Source organism: Nothoprocta perdicaria, unplaced genomic scaffold, assembly GCF_003342845.1.
Source record: "Nothoprocta perdicaria isolate Ctin4 unplaced genomic scaffold, notPer1 scaffold_20, whole genome shotgun sequence".
NCBI lineage: Eukaryota > Metazoa > Chordata > Aves > Tinamiformes > Tinamidae > Nothoprocta > Nothoprocta perdicaria.
In genome coordinates this window covers 1,216,503-1,238,023 of record NW_020455205.1, presented here as the reverse complement: position 1 = coordinate 1,238,023, position 21,521 = coordinate 1,216,503, and the positions used below count along the sequence as shown (strand labels likewise).

General features: G+C 39.7%; 1 long non-coding RNA gene across 2 annotated transcripts in view; it reads right to left on the bottom strand.

Moving 5' to 3' along the window:
* LOC112946185 overlaps nt 1-21,521 on the bottom strand; it is a 101,162-nt gene that overhangs the window by 41,538 nt on the left and 38,103 nt on the right. Inside the window, exons 2-3 of one of the 2 annotated variants that reach the window (XR_003249175.1) lie at nt 16,839-16,899; nt 52-100 (exon numbers count right to left, since the gene is read on the bottom strand). This is a non-coding gene — a long non-coding RNA (uncharacterized LOC112946185). Of the gene's footprint in view, nt 1-51; nt 101-16,838; nt 16,900-21,521 lie in introns of those variants that run through there. The other variant, XR_003249176.1, reaches the window with a different exon arrangement.

Sequence of the window (21,521 nt, the reverse complement as noted above, 5' to 3'; positions counted from 1 at the left end):
AAGAAAGCACCACATGTCTTGATGAGCTCCAAGAAAATGGAAAAAAGCCCAGTTCAAGTTGGAGGTGTCATCTTCCTCCAGCCAGCTGGGTGACACAAAGCTGAAAGCGATGAAGTGCTAATTAGAGGTTGATGAACAGAATCTCAGAGTGGAAACTTGTCGAAATAGCCTCTACTGAATCAGAGCCTTATAAGTCAGCCCTTATCTCCCCGTACAGAGCACTGTCAGAGCCAGAGAAAGGCAGCGTGAATCCAAATATCTATATGGTTAGGTTACATGTTTTATCTCATACCATATGTCCACTTTATCTGGAAGTTATTTAAAATTTTCCTTATTTTATATCATGCCAGCATTTCTTTTCTCTAATTAATTCTCCTAGAATGTCTAGACCCTATTGCAAAGAAGAGATTTTTTTTTTTTAAACAAACAAAAAAGCCTTTTTTAAAACTAATTCTTAAGGAGAAATGATTTTCAGATGCTAAGTGATAATCAGCAGATATTTCTTAACTGGGGTTTTGAATAAGACCACACGAAAGAAAAATGAGCAAACACACTAAAACAAAAGAGATTAGAACAGGCAGAGTTTAGAATTGTTCTTCACTAAAAAAGGCAAAAAAAAAAAAAAAAAAGCTCAAGTTGGCAGGAGAGCGTGGTGCTTTTCTTACTCTTTTTAACTAACGTTGCTGTTGAGGTGCCAACTCTTTTTGGCGAGAGGCCTGCTCTAGCTGGCCCGGGAGCAGAAGCTCTGGGCTCCGCTCACCGGCGAGCGCGGCCGGGGCCGACGCTCACCCGGGACAGCGCGGGCTTAACGGAGGATTTCTGCAAACCTCTCGCCCTTGCTCTTCCTTCCGCCTCCCCGTGCCCGCCTCTGTGCACTCATCCGAACTGTCCTCATGCAGCAAACGTTCATGCAAAATTCACTCTACTCCCCTCGGTCCTGAATGAGGAAAGCCCTGGAGCTCATGCTAGCTGATTCTGGGCGAGACAAATAGGTGCTGAATATTAGGAGTGAATTCAAAAGTTCTGTTTATTCTGGGTGACAAAACTCAATTAGCAAGAATGAAAATGTGAAAGTAGCAAGGGGAGCTACCKCAACACAGCTATAAATGCTCTGCCTGTTTGCACAACTACAGACACACGTACTGGCTCCATCAGCTGGGCCACTTCAAGCCAGCTTTGGCTTCAGAAATGATGCTGCTAAGAAACTCCTCTATCTGTGCCAGTAAACTCCCTGACAGAGCTTCAAGCATTGCATGAAATTCAGTGCTGTGCTCCGGAGCAAACAAAACCTCTCATGTAGTGTTGCATGCAAAATGCACCATGGTGTAAATATTACGAAAAATAATATTCCGTCCCACAAGTCTTGCATGCTAATGATTAAAGTTTGCTAGGGAGGACCAAAAGATCTTACCAGGTGCTTATCTCATTGCTTAACAAAATTTAACAAATTCCAAGGAAACAAAAGCATACTAAAACAGGACTCAACCCTAGAATCTCAATATTGTCTTGTCAAATCTACTGAAAATATTTTTATCTTTTGGAAATATTTAGAAAAACTGCAGCCCAGCGGATATACAAGACAATTAGCTATAGCAAGTTAAACAGCAGTTTTTCTTTCTAGAAATGAGTGCCTTTCAGTGGGAAAGRAAAGGAGCTGTGCATATATCACACGCTCAGATACCATGGTAATGAGAGGGGAATAACAACCTGCTAAAATAAAATGAAGTAGATAATTCAGGACACATTTCCTAAAAAAAGCCTAGTTTAGTAAAAATATTTCAGCTGGCACATTTGTTAGTCTTTTTTTTTTTTAATATATTACATTAGAAAAACCTAATTGACTTTATGACAAATATCTATGCCTTATGAATAAAATATAATCATTTTGTAAACTGAATGTTATAAAGTGATCACCAAGACTAAACCTTCTCAATAACAAAGTAATGCTGGAACATTTCAGCTCTCATATGATACCAAGCCCAGTAAACACAAACAGCAGAGAACTGAAAATTTCACAGAAGCTTTTTGCCTATTCTCTCTTATTTTTGGTAGGCTTCACAAAAGGAGGACATATCTCTTATCCGATTCTTGGTTCTCCTCTTCTACACAGGGATACTGCAGCTTTCTGTGCAATTTACACTACCTAACACCATGTATTTTTTATCATAACTTAAGTTCATTAAAATCTTAAATATGAGAGCTATAGACCTTTGTTGGTATCAACAGAAAGGAGAAAAAAAAGGATGAAACTTCAGAAGTTAATCACAACATATTCAGAAAGGCAGCCCTCTCCCTGAAGGGCCCACAAGCAATGACTAAAAATCCAGATCCATGATTGCTTTATGTAAACAGTATTGGCTATACAGAATCATACTTTAAATATTAAACACCTTATGTGATATGGAATGCACTGCCCTTCACGTTTGTAATTTCATTCAAAGTAAATTGTTTTGCTCTCTTTGCCTTTTGCTTCAGAAATCTAGTTCAGATTATTTGTTGTCTCAGGAAGAAGGAGAAAAAAAAAAAAAGAAAATCCATGCTCTTTCGAAAATGTCAGCTCCCATTAAACCAGCTCTCCAAAATAATGATGTTCATCTGATTTTTCCCTCTTTGATTAGGCTTGTATAATTCTGTATTATCTTGGTAGCTTTGATTCCAAACAAGATTAAATTGTCATGTATAGTATATTAAATTTATAATCTGAATAAAAAAATCACTTATAAGGCACTCAACCAGTATCTAGGGACAGAGCTGCTGCATTTACATAACTTACACCACTGACACTGCATTCTTTCCTAATTATTTATGGCCAATTATCAATTTCTGGTCAATGCTTGAATCATTCACTGTAATTATTTCCCCACGGCCTCTTATTTAGATGCAATGGAGCCAGTTCTATGAAGCCTTGCTGCAGCATCAATATATGCRTTTCCTCTGCAAAAACGCTACTTTTTTTGCTGACTTAAAACTGAGTTATTTTTTTCAGTATGAGGAAAAAAATATTCCAGCTATAAACTCTGGAAGTTTTAAGGCAGCACTTTCCTGCCTTTGGCACACACTCAGGACTCCTGTGCAGAACACTTAGAGCATGTTCGGTGAGGAACAAAAACGTGACGTGCTGGAAGGACCCTGCTCAGCAGTAATGTGATCCGATTGCTTATCCGCTCCTCTTTTCCTTTTTTTGCTTTCAACACATTTTCATCATTTTTCCCTTTGTATTTTCTAAAAATGGACAAAATAATGGCTGATTTCTGCCCTCATATCTAGATTTCACTTCCACTCAAATCAGTCCTAAAGCATGCAAACAAAAATCTGCATCTGAATTCCTAATGATTCCTCCCATTGTCTCATTGCTGCTACAACCTGTCAATCATTGCTGAAAAGTGCTAATCACTCCCAGAAATCCCAGTCTCGCAGACAAAAGTACCAGTCACCAAAAATATAATACCAATTGGTCATGGATGGAAGGCAAATCTCACTAGGGATCTAGCTGCACAATGGAGTTTATTAAGTCCATTTTGCTATAGTCTAGCTCTGCTAGCAGCCTCCAACGGTTTCAGACTTTAATTTCAAAGTCAGCTGAAATCCACCAAAGTAACTTATATTCATTAGCTAGGCTTTAACTGAACTGCTGTGAAATCTCTTGGCTGCAACAAGGGCTCTTGCCTTTAGCAGAAGTGGCAGCTTTCCTTTTCAGGTTAAGGAAAATAGAGATAGTCAGATGTTAGGTATCGCTTTCTTAATCGGTTTGCTTTTTACAGGCACTTGCTCCTTTACAAAGTTGTTTCTTTAACTAATTGCATACATGTATGCATCTTTGACTAATAGCACACATAAAAGAATATCTTGCAGTTAACACTCCATATCTTACCAGTTCCCTTCTGCTGCAACATTCAACTTTACTAGAAAGGAACAGCAACGCTGAGTACATACCATGCACCATAAAGCACTGTTGCCTTAGGTCACAGAAACTGTTTTATATTATAAAAGGAAAGGTAGCTAATTCAGTAGTCATGACATCTAAACTACTGTATCCTAAAAAACTCTTTTTTTTTTTTAAAGCCTCAGTGCAGATTGCACTGTTTGCATTTAAAACTATAAACACAGACTGTGTTTTCCTGTTACAGCAACTAAATACTTAAGTATGTTTGATCTTAATAAACTATAATTAAGCAATATACAGTAATTACCTTTTAGAAATCCCTATAGTGATTATTACCTCTGGAGTTGACTAGAGGATGCTGAGAATGTGCAATAATTGATTTCTACTAGTTACGTGCATTTGACTTTCTATTTTTCTCAGACAGGCAAAATATTTTAAACAGCCGAAATGTCTCAGATAAGTAAGTTTCATCTGGCTCTAGTTAGGCACTCCTTCAATCTACTGCAATCAAGAACTTCCACCAGAGCTGCTGCTGAAGCTAGGCTTACCGATTAGACAGGGGAAGGACCACCCTGGAAAAAAGACCTACAATATTTACACTAAAAATCTGTTTACAAAGAAGCATGTTTTCTATACGGCTTTGTACAACATATGCCTGATTGCCGAGTGGTTGAATTTCAGCTGAGTTTAGAGCACTTCTTGCTTTCAACAGGAACCAATGGATCCCAGCCTTATAATGCTCCTACAGCAGTTCCTCCGGGCCCATGGTGCTGCAGACCTACTAGCACGATTTTTTTTCTTTTTTTACCTCCATTTATATCCAATGACTGAAAAGCTCATTTTAAACCGTTTTTACAGTGTAGGTAGGAAGCTTCAGCACTGGGAGCACAAAGCAGTTCGTAGGGCCCRAAGGGACCCAGGCCGCACACACACTTCCCACACAACCTACCCTGCCCCTTCCTGGGAACGCTGGTGTCCGAACAAGTGAGGAAGCCCTGGCGAGTGCTGGCAGGATGGCGGATGAGGAGGGACACGGGTGTGCACTTCACATTTGCTCACTTTAYGCTACAAGGCACTTCAGGCACATTAATTCACAAGTACATTAATCCACAGTGCCACCTAGCCACCTGTGTATATTTAAACTGTGACAAAAAAGACTTATAAATTAAAAAAAAATCTTGCTATAATTCCCCCCACATCCCTACCTATTGCTGGATACAGACGGAGTAAAATAACAATAAGAAAAAAACAAATGTTTGCAGCAACTGTTATGGAGCTAAAGGAAGTGTACAAATCTTTGCTACAGCCCTAGGTTACCCTGGTGTTAGTCTCGACATGAGCCTGCTTATTAGCTGCACTGAATTAAAATGGAGCTTTCTATCAACACCTGCTTTGTGGAAGACAGAATTTGTTTTCCAGAAACATGGAACYTGTGTCTCCTGCATCTCCCCTTATCCCTTCTCTTTAGCTCTAGCTTTAGAATTAAATTAGATTTTACATTATGTTTATGTTGCAAGACATTTTAAAGCTTGGGTAAGTATCCAATCTGTTTTGGGTCTTATTACTGCAAAAATAATAATAGTCAGGCTAGCGAATATTAAAAGACATCCTCCAAACACACACATCTAATAGATGCTCTCAAGCAGCAATATTCCCACAGAGATTTTCTACGTGTACCCRAATGTCCTAAACCTCTTTGGCAGGCGGCTCAAAGCAGCGTGTAGCTCCCAGCTCAAGGTGTGACAGAAAGGAGTTGCTTTTCAGCCAGCTTCAAGAGAAACAGCTCCRTACTCCCTGAAAACCTCTTTCCCCTTATGCAGGGAAGTAAAGCATTAATGCACTCGAGCCACCGTCGCTGTAAAATGTGCTGTGGTCTCCCAAGCCAGGGAGCGCCTCCTGGGCACCTCTGCCAGCTCCTGCCCCTTCCCTCCAAACCTCGTCTTGCTCTCCCTCGTTCCCTTCTGCAGCTTATCTCCCTGCTTTCTGGTGCTACCGGTGTCCCAGGGTGACCATCCACAGGAACGGCCACCTCTCTGCACACTTCTCACCTACCTCTGTCCTGCTCTTGCTCTCCCAGCTCCGGCACCAGTGCTATTGCCCCAGGTCCACCACTCCCACACARTGTTCAGACCTCTGGCTGAGCTAACGCAAGACCAACAGGCCAGTCACCCTTAGAAATAGCTTGCAAGGTAACTCTGCAGGGATCCTCATGCGCATTAGGTTAGACCTCTGCACAAGGGCACCACAAGAGAAGAGTACATCGCTGAAGGAAAACGAAAAAAGTCGAACAAAATGTCAGGACGTAAATTTTCCTACTTCCTCATAGAGATTTTTTTTTAACCTTTATTCACTCTCSTAGAGTAGAACCAGAAATCTTTTTCTTCGTTTTTGTCCTGCTTAAAAAAACCCAAAATGATGAAAAGCCTGGCACAAACCAAAAACAAACAAACAAGCCCAAAATAACAAAAAAATGCTCCAAAGAGTAAGAGGCAAACAGTTTTTTTTTTTTTTTTTTTTTTTTTTCTTCCTGACCCAGGATAAAGCAAATGGTTCTTACTTCGCGGTTTTTTTGTGAGCAAAGTGGCCGATTTCCAGTTCCCCCTTGACACCAGGCTGCTGCCAAGAGACCACAGGCCCGGCTCCTTCCATGGTTTTGAGAGAACAGAAAGACACAAGCCTTCCTTTTCTTTTCTTTTCTTTTTTTTTTTTTAATTTAATATCCATCCTATTTTGATGTCCTTTTATTAAGCAATTCCTTGCTTGGCATGAGGCATGTGTGGAAACCAATGTTCCCAGGCCTGCCCTCCTTTCCTTCCCGAATCCTCACTAGCATATTTTCCCTGCAAAGCTCTTAACCCTGACAACAATATAAGTCTGCAATAATAGGCCAAAATATGCTGAATATTGATAAGCAGATTAAAAAAGAGAGAGGGAAAAAGCTGATGAAAATGAAGAGAAACACACACACAGTAAGAGGATTTTTTTTTCTTTAAATAGCATGATATGAAAGCTCATTTTGGAGGCTGCCCTTTGTCCCAACAGGTTCACATCCACCTCAGCTGTGCAGGATAGCTCGCCCACATAGGGCACAGACTGTTTCTGAAAAGATGCCTCTTGCTGGGGTGAGCAGGGAAGTTAAAACTCAGGCTTTTCTCGGGCCCCTTTGCCGTGGAGCAGTCGCACAACTTGGCTGCTGTTTATTTCATATCAAAGCAAATGCACGGGGCAGGATGGCGACTGACAGCTGAGGCAAGGCACAGGGCAAGGACCCCGGGCTCAGCAGCCCAGTGCTGTGACAAGCTTTTTCTCCCGGTGACTGTTGGCCATTGTTTGATAACTACACACTTCCCTTCCCACAGACCTTTCTGAACTCGGCCGTCTTTGAACAACACACAAAACGCAAAGGAAACTATTTACCAGCCGGTAATTACAAGCCACCCCTCATGTAAAATGTAAAGGTAAACGGTAATGAGGAATGTGCAAAGAAAGGCTGGTACTGTCAAAAGAGGAGGAAGGGGGGAGCAGCTTGTAAAACGTAAAGCCATACAAAATGCCTTATAGACTTATCCCGCAGTAACTGTATCAATTAACCATGCTAAAAGCTCTAACTCTGATGGGCACTGCACACAGCATGTCTGCCAGTGTTTTATTATCAAGTCCATTATGATGAGTTCTTGTCCTAGACAAAAGGAGAACAGAAAAAGAATTCAGGCTGACAAATTAGACTTGAAATCAGTTTCATTTACATAACGACTGGAAGTTCATTAATAACAGAGTTTTAATTATTCATGCTCTTGTTTCACTAGATACAGCAGTTTTCCCCCTGCTGTGCTGGATGTCTGGATTAGCTAAAATGAACCATAGCAAACTGATAGACTGCCCAGATTTCTTAAGTTCTTTTCTGCTTTCAAACTACCAAGGAGAGTACTTGGGGGTGGAGAATTAAGAGAAGGCAGGGGGAAGGGAAGAAACCCTTTCCTTTGGCTAATGTTATAACATGCTTGCAAAAGAGCTATTTGAATTTTTCTTTAGATGGGAACTTGGACCCCATCAGAATTCAGCCTCAACAAGCAAAAGCCACAAGCAAAAGTTTTTGAGACACTAAAAGTACAAATTCTGTATCTGCTTGTCAACTTCTAATTTCCTTTATACAGATCATCTCAAATCAGTAGCACTAATACTGGGTATTTGTGCTGAGAAGGCTAGTGAGAGGAGATAGCCTTCCTTGAGAATAACCATATTTCATAAAATGTTCCTTAGAATCTGTACTAAGCCTTGGTGATCTCAGAAACCAGCTTTCTCCCATTCACTCTATGGGCTTTTCCCTTATATGCATTTTCTTTGGGGTTAGCTCCTTTTTTTTTTAAGCTATAAAGTAAAAGTTCATAAAGGTTAGAAGCTAAAATATTTTCAAGAAGTGAGATATTTAGGATCTTTGAAACAACTTCATCAAAATCCAATAATGAATGGACCGCTTTATTTTATATGGARAAGTTTTTCCTATCATACTGTTTAACAAGTAACTCCTTTTGACTTCAACATACCCTGCAGGGAAAGAATAGGACCCGTGGATTTTACATGACTATTTGCTATTCACTGAAACTTGCGGGTCCTACTCTCCCGCTGCAGGATGCATGTAATACCCATTGAAATCAATGGGAATTACTCTTATGTCCTGCAGCACAAGCAGGTCTCACAGCTACATGTCGTGAACTATGCACACTGGCAGGTGGACAAAGTGAGGGATATATCTGAAGAACGATGCTTACTAAAAGCTGTAAGTTATACATGCTATGAGGAAAAGAAAGAAATTCAAAGCAACTAACGCATGAGATCAGAGGGCTTCATTTTCAAAAACTGAAATATTCTGAAAAAAAACAATGAATGGAATAAAAACATTTTGTGTAGAAACAAAAGAAAGCGATCTCTTAAGCTTTTACTTTCAGTATTTGCTTTTTCTTCTGTAATTATCAGTATTTTTTTTCCTCATTGTCCTGCTCTCCACCCTTGAAATACTAATAATATAGTTAGAAAAAAAATGTAGAAAAAATTAAGAGATAGAGGCTGATATTTAAGACACCTGGATCATGTTTGTTCTGGCACATCTTCTCAGAGCTTTTTCTATTACGTTGCTGCTGGGGACAAAGAGGATAGACTTCCCTGCACTTATATTTGAATTCAGGTGCAAGAAAGCAGCCATCTAAATCTTGTCAACACATTGCACTTTTTTTTTTAGTACTTAATGCATGCAAACATTGACAATGAGATACAAATGATATGCACATCTTATACATCACAACCACATTAAATGTAGGTGTGAATGCCTATCATGTTTGATTTTTTTTTTTTTTAATGTAATACCATTCTAAGCTAACAGAAAGGCATAAGAAATCAGTAGATACTGATTTAATTCCTGGTTCTACCATTGTGTCTAGTCAAATAACCTCCCTGTTGGTCCTGGGCCAAACCTTAGATCCCTCAGCCATGCCGATGGGTAAGGAAAATGTTCCTAATAATAGGGACAGTTCCACAGGGGCAGACAAAACTTCTGGGAGTCACCATTGACCAGTGTGAATCAACCGGGAGCAGACAGGCCTTATATTTCTCTGGCCCTCTCCCTGGAAATAAGGCGATAGCCATTCCTGCAGTAACCTGATCAGAAAGGTTTTCCTCAGTCAGATAAAAGTGATGAACACAATAAAAACCTCAAATGGAAAAAAAATCTTGAAAATTCCCATTCAAGAAGAGCAGGTTGAATGTGGACAATTTCCTATCAGTCTGAGAATGACAAGAGAAGCATAATAAAGGCATGAGGGGATGAACTCTGTAATGGGTTTTCGATTGGACTTTGTGAGAATGATGAGAGTTTCTTATGGCCATCTCCAAATTTAGGTTGTTCTAACTAGTTCTAAGCTGCCTTGAGGGTCTGGTGTTTACCACAGAGGCTCCTTATGGATAGAGATCTCTAGAAATCTGTGAAAAAGTGGCCAAGGTGATCCCAAAAGAAGACTTGAACCTTGTCTATGAATATATTTCACCCCTGTGAAATGCTAGGGTTTCGCACATACGATGTGTCTCATGTTCCTACGGGAGATGCCATGTTTCCAGCTGTTCTTCCAGCGCTTGAAAATCCTACCTGGCAGCTCCTCCTGCAGAGATGATGGCAGCACCTGACTGAATCAGCAATGCTGTCTCGATGCCTTTTACTGGTGAGAATTGATTGAGCATCCCTGATTGATACTCTTAATACTAGCTGGACAATCTGCCTTGCYGTGTTTAATCTGCAGACCATGTGGCTGTTGGGAGACACTTTTTTTTTTTTTTTAACAGCTTTTTAACAATTTACAAGAGCAKTTTTTTTTTTTTTTTTTTTGCAAAATTATCTTTCCAGGTTTTAACATTGCTGTCTCTACACGTTCTTTGTCTATCACTGGATTTTTCTGCAAGAGCCATCCCTGATATTTCAGGGCAGTTTATTTTCAGTTGTCTTGAAGTTTTACGATAAAACCCAGCAGTGCAAAATCCTGGAAAATAACTTAGTGAAAAAGTGTCAAAAACGTAGCCCCAGAAAACATGGACACACATATCACCTCCTTGTCATCAACAAATCAAGTTGCTGAAAGACTGCAACAAGAGATAGAAGCTTTAAGCAGCACATTAGAGCAAATTAAACAGACTGAAAGACTCCCAGATTGCTGTTCTGGCTCACGTTTTTGAGCATCCTAAATTCAAACCCAGCCAAGGTCTGACCTTCTGAGGCCTGAGATTTACATGTACAGTCCTTAAATCTAATATAGGAACTTAAGAATAGGTAGATTTTTAATCTCTGATCACCAGCTCTTGAAAAGGAGAGACATTTAGACTGGATTTTTGAACATGTCAAGCATAATAGTTTCCTTTAAGTCACAAATCCAAGTACATTTGGCCTGCCATGTTGTATGTGATGTGGGGAACACTTTTTCCCGCTTAATGGAAAAATTATGTACTGTCTTCTATTTGAGGAGGACATTTGGGTAGAAGAAAACAGCCAAGAGTTGTTTTTCAAATCTAACCTTTGCCATTTCGATTTTCACACTTATAGTTGTGTTTCTCATATTCTTACCTGCTCTCACCAGGTAATTTCTAGTTATTCACTAGTTTCCCTTTAGCCTCAATAAGGAAATCTTCAAATAAGGTGAGTGCAAAAGATTAAGACTGCATTAAGATTAAGTCTGAAATGTTCTGCTACCAATTAGCCCTCTAGTATTTCTGTAAGCCTTGAATTTTTGATGCGATCAATGACACCAAGTGGAGCCATCTTCTGTGGAGTGGTTATTAAAGATATAAAAATCAATACAAAGATGATACTTGGAAATCTATATCACAAGATAATGAATCACCATGAGAGCCAGCTAAGAAGGGATGTCAGCAAACCAAACAGAAGGTTTGTGCATAACAAATTATTTGATGCCAGTAGAGTTTAAGCTAAATTTTGCATGAGACAGAAGTCTTCAGGCATCGCTTACGATACATTTGCATGGCAAGGTTTTAATGAGATGAAGACACAAGACCAACCAGGCACAGGGTTTTTTGTGCATTAGAGGCACAGGAGGAGCAGGAGATGATTGAAACATATGGGATTAAGACAATAATGCTATAATTTGACTTTAATGACAAAACAGCATCAAAAACTTTCTCTGTCAGTAATCCTCATTCAATTTCTTTTAAATGAAACATTATTTGCCTGCACCTTAAGAGCTGATTGTTATTGGACTTGTGTATCGGAGCTTCACAGGATACTCCAAATTTAATTTGAAATAGGGATTGATTTAGTTGGCTTCAAAGCCAGGGTTTCCTTTCCAAAATTGAACTAGTGCATGACTTTGCAAGTTCATTTGGGTTTACTGCTTGACACAATCGTATGAGACTTTACAGCATTTATGCTATGTTTTGCCCTGCATGATCTCTCTTTCAGTCACATATAGAGACGAAACTATTAAAGCAAAAACTCCTGCCTTTTATTTTCCCCTCCCCTCCTGGGAAGTACGCTACTTGCTAAAAGCTACTGATTCGAAACAGTTGCTCACACGGTTCAGATCTATATTATATGATAAACACTATCACTTTGAACTTCTAATATATCAATTAGAAGGCTCTTAGAGCATTTTACTATCATTAATTATGCTATAACTTTTCTCTAAGATGAGAACAGTATGTTCACTGTGTGCAGATCACTCATTTTCCTGTAGGTTGGGGAGGGAAAAAACATGCAGCAATTGACTCAAGCCACAAAGAAACATGCCATTCTCCTCCCTTCCTCCCCCATAGCAAACAAACAAWCAAAACAAACAAAAACCCCAAACTAAAAATCACACCATTAAGGCCAAATAAGGATTTCAGCAACTTGAACTGACTTCAATTTGGGGATATTTAGCTATTTAGGCTGAGAAAACTTTGAAATATATCTAGATTAATATGTCTGGGCCTCAACCAGGGCCTCTAAGCACCAACAGCATACAAATGAACACGATGTATAAAATGAGATGCCAAAATCCCACAGGAAGTCTAGAAGATCCAGAATGACAACAGATCTKACAATACATATTTTTCTGCTTTACTTTCAAAACTAGCCACACTTTAAGATTCACATAGCTKCACTTYTGGGKTTTTTTTKGKTTTTTTTTTGAGTGGGAGGGGTCTTTCAATGTACAAATGTATCTATTCCTTTTTCAGACTCCCCATTCCTGCTCTTTGCCCTTATTCAACAGGTTTAGGGCACTTTGAATGCATATTATGGTATAACAACAATAAATGCTTCCGTTTACTTGCTTTTCCTAAACACACGGAGCTTTCGCCATTTGCAGCTGTTACGTAGCAAACATCTCAGACAATCACGCTCACAGTCACAGCGTATTGTGCTTTTACCAGGACACTAAATGCAAGCCTAGTATTCTTATTAATCAGTAACTACCTGTTAGTTGACAGCCACYATTATATATATATATATATATAYACATATATATATACACCCACACACGTGTGGGGGTGTACATTCTGTGCAGTTTCTCTCCTGTGCAATCCCCCCTCACCAAATCAAGAGACTAAGAGGCAACAGCAGCTCCTATTCACATCATAGCACGTGCCACAGTACAAACTAGACAGGCTCTATCGTTCTGCAGATTGGCCATCACTCGTCCTGCGAGGAAGAGTAACACTGAAGCATCACAGCTGACCTGCTGCTACCTGCTAGAGCTTGGCTGGCTCTAGTTAGCGTATCAACTGTCTCCCAGCTGCATTGCTGAGTTATTTCAAGACTAAACAGAAAAATAAAGAGGAGCCCTGACACGCTTTGTGCAGTTTTCACTAGTCATTGCAGTTTTGACTTAATTTGTTTCCCTCCTTCTTTGCCTCTTAAGGCTTTGAAGGCAAATGAACCATTCCATGTCATAAAACAAGGAGAACTAGAAAAGCCTTCAGTAAAAACAAAAACTAACGGAAAAAGCAGATCTTTAGCAGGCAACATCTCACATGGCTCAAAATGTCTTTGCCGCAGTTTAAATTCTGCAGCCTTGCGATTGTTCTGACACCTCTTTATTGTTCCTTTTAAGTGCAAATGCCGAGGTAGCATCACTATAAATGAAACAGAAGCGTTCACAGATTGCATTCAACCGCTGTTGGAGCTTCCTCTCCATCTGCACAATTTGCATCTATTTTAGTCCCAGAAAAAGAGCTTCAGCAGCCTCTCAGTGGTCTCAGAAGGGCACAAGATCTCCCTCAAAGAACTGGAGTTGATTGTTAAAGCCCTTCCTAGTGGCAGCCAATGCTATGCTCGAGGAGGTGAAGGGGCTGGCAAACATTTAATGGACATCACTGGGTTATATGATGCAAGTTCTTTGGGTAACCTCACTCCTGCGATATCCACCATAAAATTTAAGGCATTTAATGAAGATGCCAGGCCCTAGCCTGAAACCTGTGGCATGGATTTCATGCCCTCTTGAGCGCAGCTCTGAGGAGAGTTGCTCAGTGTTTTACTGAGCAAGGGGTGGGCAAATACATTTCTTACCTCAGAAATTTGCATTACTCTTTTCACAGCACCTCAGGGAAAAAAAAAAGTGCACTGAGAACACATTATATCATCTCAATTTTCTACTACCATTTATGCGCTGAGAATATTTTAACTAGGGTTTCCCCAAAAAATTAGTCACTATGGCCTGATCTAAAACCCATGCAGCACAGGACACSTTCTCATGCACAGCAGGATAAGATGCAGGGAAGCTCTGTGTTTTCTTCCCTATTGCTCAAACCAAGAGAGACGGCAACAATTCAAAGCAAATACATAACATGCAGAAGCAGCCTGTTAATTCTTTCTTAGAAAATGCTCAATATTCTGATGGTTTAACTGATCTTCCCAGATGAAAGAAAGTTTTGTAGGGGAGACCTACAGACCTTTCCTTTTGCAGAAAGTTCTGCAATAATCGACAAGTATAGTCCAGAAAGTCATGCCCAAGAGCTGAACTACTTAAACTGTGAATTTAGTGCAGAAAATTATGATAGCTATGTTAGTTACCACAGGCTTAGTTTATGAAGAGATATCTTAGATAACAGTAAAAAGATATAACTTTACATGCAGACTACAGGTGACCTCATACTGAGGGCAGAACTTGAATGTGTTTTTATTCCACAGTGCAAGTGCTGCTACAAAAGCCTAGTGTCTCCACATGGAGTCAGGCAAGTGTGGGGTGTTGGTGCTGTTCAAGTGCTGCACAGATTCCTTGTCCTTTCCCTCCACTGACTATGCTATTACAATATTCATGTTCATGTGAAAGCAAAAAAAGACTATTGCTATTATATTTTTTCTTTGTTGTGTCTCTCAGAAATCAGAAGATAARCCAAAACTAGGAAAGGGGAATTCATTGTAGCAGGCCACCCTGCTGATCAGCTAAAACAATAAGTTATCACATGCTTTATCTCTGTGACAATGCAATGGGATTTTATATTATTTTACCTTGTTTTACTAGCAAGGCATAATTGTGAACAGCCTCTCCATGGAGCACCGAGAGAAACAGACAGACACAAAATACAGAGACTGGGAATTTGGAAAAAGAGCAGGAATACAGAAAAGATTTCTTTCTTCCATTCTGATGAATGGATTGAAAATCTAAAGAATTACTGGCATGCAATGTATTTCATATTCACATTCTTTTCCCAAATAAAGAACATATTTCACATACAAAAGTGAATATTATAAATTCAGTTGGAGCCTGCATTATCTGTGCTTTCCATCCCAGTTATCTCATTGAAGTCTTTTTCACATCTTTTTCTTTTCAAATTTAGTGAGGCTCTCCTATGACCATATGAATTTATAAACAAATACATTCCATTGGTACATATAGTGTTCCAACAATGCACAGCRTATTTCTCTTTAAACAGAGTTGACCTAATTTTCTAGAGAGATATTTGTTTCAAGYAGTATTTTGTTCTAGAATTAAAAAAAAATGAATTTTGATCATGTAACTTAATATCCTGAAAAGAATGAACTTCAATAATTGTTTACCTTTCTATTTTAGTGACACTTGTCTACCTTACACAGCTTGAAGCACAACWTCAGAGATGTACCATAGAGTTGCCATCAAATGTGTTGTTATTAATAGCAATCTGAACCAGTGACATGAGTGTATAAATCACAGTGCCTCACCTTCCTGAAGCAGGTAATGGTCATTCAGCACGCAGTTCCTCAGTCACTGTTTACATTCTATGAATTAATTTGCAGCTACAATGTTTACCTCCCTAGCACAGTATTAATTTTGTTAATACACTTTGGTTCCTTAAATAAGCTTATATAAAGACAGCTTTTCTCTTTGTAATAAAGAAGAAACCACAAGTGCTGAAGATAAAGTTACAACACGATGTTATTAGTACTCAAAGGAAAGCGCGTTGTACTGTTGCTTACATGAAGCCATTAAAGCTCTCTGGGAAGTCTGCAAAGGTGACACTTGCAGCTAAACTCACTTGCTGCTTGGTTGTCTCTGCCCAATGACTCAAGTATTATTACTGGGAAAGAGAAGCTAGGACATCACAGCACATCCAAACAGTATATACATTTATGTACGGATGATTTAATGTCCCTATACTTCCACATTTCTCACTAAAATGGTATTTGAAACAAAGTAATTAAATTAGACAACTGCTAGAAATTCAGGAGATTATTTAAAGTGGAAAACAAACAGAAAGCTCACAACCCATCAGCTTCCTAGATATTTAGTTTCACCCTTCTAGCCAGGGAGGTGAATATGGAATAAAACAGATGCAGGCAGGAAGATAACCGCTTGGCAGGAGCTGGACACAGGAACACAGTAGCCAGCTCAGAACAATCATCCAAGTAGGCGGCGGAGCACAGAAAATGGTTCATTAGGAACCCTACAAGGCTTTTCATGGCACCCTTTTCAGTCCCTTGACACCAAACACCAAATGCTCCTGGCCTCTCTCTCAAAAGCAACATATTTTTTTAATTGCTACCCTTGCTGCACAGGCAGTGCCAGGAGTCACCCCTCTCACTTGCCTCATGCTTCGTACCACCTGGCGCTGGCAAAGATCCTTTTGGCTGGCAAGACAGGGGGACTTTTTTCCTTGTGGCTCTTTTGTAAAGGGCACAATGGGAATCCTTGTCTCCTAACATAAAATTAAATGCTTAAGTGGCAGCACGTCATGCTGCAATGTGGGGATAAACATTGGGGTCCCAGACTAGCCCGTGGGTTCAGAGGGTTGACAGGATGCATTGCATTCAATAACAGTGGTGAAAACTGTCGAAGGAAAAGTTAACTCAAGTTCAGCTTAAAGGCCCATGTGAACTTTAGAGGGTTTCATGTTCATCACTACTAGGTCAAAAATACTTCAAGGATAAGAGGAAACAGCAATCAGGACAAAGTCAGAATGAAGACTGCCACAGCAGCACCCCCAGTCCCTACAGGGATCTTACCTGAGCTTAGATCTCATTGCTCTCAGCTTCAGGCAAAATGATGCCCCCGGAGCTCTGTCACCTGCAGGAAACATGAAACAAAGAACAAGCACACACACACAAAAAAAAAAATTAGTGGACTTAAAACACAAATGTCACAAGCATTAAAAAGCAAAACAAAATACACTCAGTCACATCCTGGGCCAGAAATCAATCTATATTTATGTGACAACGTGTGTGGGGGGGATGTGGGGACTGTTTTTATTTGGTTAGTGAACCTTGAGGAGTGCCAGAAAGGTGTTCCAGGGAGGGAAGGAAGGGGAGGGAGGGGAGGGAGGGGAGGGAGGAAATAAAGAAAAAGTGGTTGAATGGTTCCAGGAGCTCAATCTTGTGGCTGAGAGCAGGTAAAGAATTCCACGTAGTGGAAGACAGGGGTTAATAAACAAAGGAACAAAAAACAAACAAACAAAAAATAACAATCAGTGTGTAATCCTCTGCAATTAGTTATTTGAAGAGCCCATTGTTGCCACCTGCCTGCATTGATCATGAAAATTAAAGTCATTCAGTGGGAGACTGACACTACCATTAAACCCGACTCTCTCTCTTCTGCAGGGAATGTAGTTGCTTTTAGATGCTGAAGAGAGGTCTGAAGTCTTCCCCAAGCACAGATTCAGTGCAGGTTTATTTTGATTTGCACACCACTGCTTCCTTCCAAGTGTTTTTTTTTCCTGAAGTGGTATGTGCACTGCTGAAAAGCAGGTTCTCAGCTTGCACTGGGACTCTCTTGTTTTATATCTGTGGTTGAAATAAACCTCCTGAAATATGTTTGCTTTCTCTTAAATTTCAAAATGAGGGCCAATAGCCAGCTGCAAATGGGTTCAAAGTGATCTTAAACAGGGTGGATTTAAAACCCTCTCATCAGCTGCTGTAAAACAAAAACACAATGAAACCTCTCTCACCCTTATCTATTAAATTCTGGCCAAGCCTTACTTTTAGATATCCTAATTCAAATCTGGAGATGTTATCTTGAAATCAATACAGAGCACATTAGATACTCAGCTAATACAAGCAAGCAGATGTCCACTGGAGTCACCAAAGTTGCTTCAGGATTTAGCTTTGTGGGCAAACTCAGTGTCCAGAGGCTTAACAGAGARCACAGGATTCCCATCTCTGAATTATCTTTGCAGCCACCTCCCTCTCTGTCTCTTCCACTCCCTCCTGGTATTTGATAATAACTCCAGACTGATTCTTTGCCAAGTGAAGCAGACAAGTGTTTCATTACTCACTTTTATTATTTTTCAAAAGTGTTTATCTTATCTGTGGTTCTGTCTTAAATAATAATAATTAATAAATAATAAAGTACTTTGTATGTGTCTGGGAGCCAAGAAATGCTTTCTATTCTTTCGTACATTGCTAATCTGATCAAAAATATTTTATTAGAAGTGATTAGAGTAAGGGACATGGGGGAAGGGAAGTGTGAAACCAGAGCTATTAATAACTGGGCAGTCAAGGAATTCTCCTCCAGCCTAAACTGCCTAGGAGAATTTGATTCTAAACCGAAACAGGAGATCTCAAATATTATCAAAAGAGAGGAGAGAGAAAGAAAAAAAATAAGATAGAGAAAACAGCATGGCAGCAATAAACAAAGAAATGAATAAAATCTATTTTTGGAATTGATATCCAGAATAGTAAATAAACTAAATCAAGCTCACAGCTAAGACACGGAGTGCTATTCTTGTATCAGTTCTGCCACTAGATCACTGCATGGCCTCAAGTAAGAGGCTTAATAACTGTCTCTAATGGATCAAATTGAGATATTGATACGATCTTCTCTGAAGAGCTTTGACATCTTTGATGCTAAGTATTATTATTGCATGACTGGGTCTATGGTGCGGTTTTTAAAAGCAGAAGCCGCTAGTTTCAAGCGGAGAAATAGCATATGTGCAGTTTAAAATTCAAATGTATTTATAACTGAATGCTAATGGCAATGTCATTTATTCACTTAACAATTATGCATTAGGCCATATGAAGCAATTCATTTTTTAATACATTTATTGGTACCATACAGAGAAAGAGGAGTTAAAAGGTAGCTTAGATGCATCTGGAGCCCAAATCGGAGCACTGTACGGCGGTGAATGCTGCCCTCTGGCTCAGGTTGGCAATGGTCACTTACTTAGAGAAGGTCTATTTTGGAAATGGGAGGCAGGGAGGGAGGCAGGAAAGGTTGAGTTTCAACAGCTTAATTAAAAGTCTAAATGCTTAAAACAGTATCACCTTAGAAAATAGTTTTCTCAAGGATTCAAGGTTGCAGCTATATTTAAATTAGTTTTTTTTTTCTCCTTTCAAATACCTGTAACACAGAAGAACTAATCTCCTTTTATGTTGCTTTATCTAAATAGGCTGCGTAAAAGAATCACGGCGGCATTAAGCTTACAGGCCTGCAGAGGACATTTTTTTCTTAAATACTGATATTTTTATGATTCAAGAATATATACAACTTATTTCAGCAGACTATTTCACAGTTTTAAGCACTACATAATGACAAAGGAAAGGCACAATATTCTTTATCTTTTCAAAGGGTGAAGAATAAATTTAGCCCATTTCCCTGACAGGAAGCCTGGTTGAGATGTAACTGCAGCTTAAACACAACCCCTCTACAATTTACGAAAGATTAAGCTTCCATTATTCTGCTCTTGATACACTATTGCCTTTATAGAAACCAAGAGTGAAAAGGTCTTTAAGGAAACACAAAGATTTTTTTGTTCTCATCTGCCTAGAGATTGGGAACCCTCTTACCTGACCTTCCCTGCCTGCCCCTTGCCCTTACGTTAGTAGGGAACTGGGGCAAATCTCCCTCACTCTGAGAAGCCAAGGGACCATTTTGTGACAATTTCCACCATAAACGATAGAAACTGCTCCACTGTTGACCTGCCCACTGCAAGCCTCATGGCCATGAGGCCCTCAACCTACCTGCCATGCTGGCCGATGCCCAGGAAGATGCACGAGACACGTGGGACCCATCCCTGTGCAAGACTCGGCACTTGCTCCTACCTCCTCCTGCCTAAAACCAGACCCTGCTGGGGGCACAGAGGAAGYGTGGCACACAAGAGATGGTTACAGGCCATATGTTCAATGCAAGGAAGCAGTTGGTCATTCCCCCCCCCCTTTTCAGTCTTTTAAAACCTTATCTTATACTCAGACCAATACGGTTCCCCCATTCTGATGGGACGTAGCGTTTGACACCATGGCGCGCTCACATGAATRACTAGGAAGGGTTTAGGACAATGGAAAATCCAGTCCCGTGACTAAATCCTAAAGCTCATCTTTTCAGAATATAAACTGGGAGGCAGACTGGATGCCTATCCCTCAGAACGATAAAATGCAATGTTCTGAACACAAGGCAGTATTTCTCCTGGGAATGTTTCATTTTGGGTGTGAGGGTAATAGCTTTTTCCATAGACGAAGAGAAAATTTCATTTGTCTTAAGGGAGAAAGTCCAGAACAGGTTTGAGAACAACAATCTCAGAATCAAAATTGTGAACAGAAAGGTGAAATTGATAGGGCTTTTTGTTCAGTGATCATACATGCCAATATAACTGTAATTAACACACACAAACACTAAAATATGAAAAGAGCAAAGAAACTCGACACCAAGATTCAAAGGAAGGATTTCTAGAAGCTATGAATATAATACTTTGATTCAAAAAACCCAATGAAATCAGGTAAGGAGAGCAAAATACTYGAGGAAATCTCATAATGGGCTCTCAAATGCACTTAACAGGAACATTTACACTCACTGAACGAGGCCTAAGAATTCCTTACTATGAAATGAAAAAAAAAAAAAAATGAAGGCAACTTGCAAATCCCATAGCTTAAGTTTGTATTTCTGATAAAGGACAAATATCATACTAATCCTATATTCCTGTAAATAAGGAAATACATGAAAGCTGTTTACTTGCAATGCTAAGAAAACTTATCTCCCAATTTATTCAATGGGGTTTATTTAGAATTATGTGGAAATCAGTACAAGTGAATCCTTGAATGTTCCAACAACACAAGTGGCCATTTGGGAAGCTTTGGTTCCATGYCTCTAGCTGCTAATGCAGCTTTTGAGGAGGAGAGCATCTTTTTTAAGAAGTCACCTAATTACTGATGAGAAAATAGAAAATCCTTTCTGCAGCAATGCTGTGCTTTTGAAACTTGTTTTCACCCTACTTTGAGCTCATAACAAAGCCTCTCAAAGACTTAACAAAAGCAAAAGAGCGTTATAGCATCTCTTTTGAGAGGGTAGATAGTGTAGCCCAGCAGACATGCTTTACTCTGAACAGTTTCTCCACACTAAATTTGGCAAAACACATAGCTGCGTCTTCACCATGAGTTCCCCAGGCCAGGGTCACAGCAAACAGCCCATAGGATGTAAAAGTCTCTATACTGAGACAGACATGATCTACGATTGCTTTGCATTTGATGAGAAGACATGTTCTGGCCTACTCTGGACATGACTAGAAGCCTTCAGCTCTGGCATTTCACAGCAATGTTAGCAAAATTCAAGTATCACTGCTCCTGGACCGCAGAGATCATTGCGGCCAAGTGCAATGACTTTACTAAGTTTGGATCAGTACAAGATCATTAGGACAAAAAGGTCCTAGTTTCAATCTACAGCCAAACATGAAAAGTGCTGCTGTAACAGATTGTGGGGGCAGA